This window comes from Penaeus monodon, chromosome 38, assembly GCF_015228065.2.
Source record: "Penaeus monodon isolate SGIC_2016 chromosome 38, NSTDA_Pmon_1, whole genome shotgun sequence".
Lineage (NCBI taxonomy): Eukaryota > Metazoa > Arthropoda > Malacostraca > Decapoda > Penaeidae > Penaeus > Penaeus monodon.
The window spans coordinates 26753090-26755589 of NC_051423.1; the positions used below are offsets into that span (position 1 = coordinate 26753090).

General features: G+C 36.5%; 1 protein-coding gene across 1 annotated transcript in view; it reads left to right on the top strand.

Moving 5' to 3' along the window:
* LOC119596986 (protein mono-ADP-ribosyltransferase PARP12-like) overlaps positions 1-2500 on the top strand; it is a 13306-nt gene that overhangs the window by 4822 nt on the left and 5984 nt on the right.

Here is a 2500-nt window from a genome sequence, read left to right on the forward strand (position 1 = left end):
ACATCTGTCCTGGGTAAGACAATAAACTGCACCCTGGGGTTCCCTTGAACAAGGATAGCACCCTATTAGCTCCCTATACCATGGTTGCGGTGAAGCTGTCGGCAGCAGGGCAGTGGATATCTGGTGAAAACACCTTCAGTTCTACTGATTACTGGTTTCACCAAATAATATGTCTGGCGTATCACAGTGTAACTGTTTTAAAGCGGCAGAGATAGTTCCTCCTAGTTAGTTGGAGACTGCGAGTTGAGAAGGAGCCTGGGGGATTCCACTCAACTTTTCTTTTCTCCTGACAGACCTCTACACCAATGATTAAATACAGAAATGATAATTCATACCACATCGCCCGTCGGGTGGGTTATCAAGGGGCGCGTTAGTCAGTGGGCAACCAGGCTGACAATGTTAAGTATGCATCTGGAAGACAAAGAAGATAAAGCAAACATGTCCAATTAAGAAACATTAAAAATCGGAACATGGAACGTAAGGAAAATGAAAGAGATGGGTAAATTACATACTGTCTGTAACGAAATGGATAGATACAACATTCAAATACTAGGAATAAGTGAGACCAATTGGAAAAGTAATGGAAGTCTCAAAACTAAAGAAAACAAGACAGTTCTTTTTTCTGGAAAAGAAGAAGGAAATTATAGTCACGGAGTTGCTATGATTCTCACGAAAAAAAAACAAACTGCAAATGCACTAATTGGGTACAGCCCAATAAATGATCGCATTTTAAAAGTCAGAATACAAGCAAAACCTCATAATATTAGTATATACATGCTAACGCCACCAAACCAATATTGCAAGTGATGAAGAAATGGAAAATTTTTATAACACTCTCCAAAATACTTTAGACACAATCCCTAACAGAGATTTAAAAGTGATCATGGGAGAACTCAACGCCAAAGTAGGAAAAAATGACAAAAAAGTGACACCTGTGGAAAATTCGGCCTTGGAGGTATAAATGAAAGAGGTAAAGATTTTATTGAATTCTGTAGTACAAATAATCTAGTTATAGCCAATACATTGTTCCAACACCACCCAAGACACTTGTACACGTGGTTTTCACCAGACAAAAGAACACGCAACAAAATTGACTACATTGTGCTGAACCAAAAATGGAAAAGTTGCATAAAAAATGCCAAGACAAGACCTGGTGCCGACTGCAACAGTGACCACCAACTACTAACTATCAACTTTAAAATAAGACTCAAAAAGATGGAGCGTCCAACACCACCTCTAAAGCTCGACTACAAAACTCTTGATAACAATTACAGAATTACAGTGTCAAACAAATTTGAAATACTCAATCAATGTGAAGATGATAAAACACCAAATGAGTTGTGGGAAGAAGGAAAAGAACTCTTGCTGAGCACTGCTTAAGAAACTATCGCCAAAAAGAAAAAGACAAATTCCCCTGGATATCTGAAAAAAAACACTAAGTGAAATTGAAACAAGAAGATGCCTAAAATCAAAGGGTATCAATAATCCAGTTGAAAAAGTAATTTACAAAAAACAAAATACAAAAATTCAAAGATTATTGCAATGAGATAAGGAAAAATATTTAAATGAACAATGCCAGAGAATTGAAAACTGTTCTATCAATAAGACAACTAAAGAACTCTACCAAGGAGTACGAAACATCACACGAAAATTTAAACCTACAATGGACACTATCAAAACTGAAGATGGACTTGTTTATGTGATGGAAAAGAAGTCAAAGATAGATGGAATCAATATTGTTCCAACCTATACAAAAAGAATAAAGATCTAACAACAACATTAATTAGACTCAATGACAGCGAAGATGAACCACCACCACAGCTAGACGAAGTTATAAAAGCATAACAAGAGCCCGGGAATAGATGAAATAACAATAGAACTAATCAAGAATGCTGGCGAAAGTGTTGAATACTTCTACAAACTTTGTACAAAAATATGGAATAAAAGAAGATGGCTAGAAGACTAGGTAAAATCAGTCTTTACTCCTATACCTAAAAAAGGTGACGCACTCCAATGCAACAATAACAGGACAATTGCATTAATAAGTCACAGCAGCAAAATTTGGTTGAAAATTATTGCAGAAAGAATGAAGTTGAAGTTAAGAGAAGAAATTGCAGACGAACAATCAGGTTTTCGCCCTGGAAAAGGTACCAGAAACCAGATTCTAAATCTAAAATTGATCATAGAGAAAAACAGAACATCAAAAAGACCTATACCTGTGTTTCATCGATTACTTGAAAGCTTTTGATACTGTTGATCACGATATCCTCTGGAATAATATGAACGATATGAAGTTTCCAAAACACATCATCCAACTAATAAAAGCCATGTATGACCAACAACAAGCAACTGTAAGAACCACTTATGGGTTAACAGAATGGTTCGAAGTCAAACAAGGAGTGCGACAGGGTTGCGTTCTGTCTCCCCACCTCTTTAACATATATTCTGAAGCAATTATGAGAAGTGCTCTGGAGAATTTTGGAGGAACTGTAGATGTTGG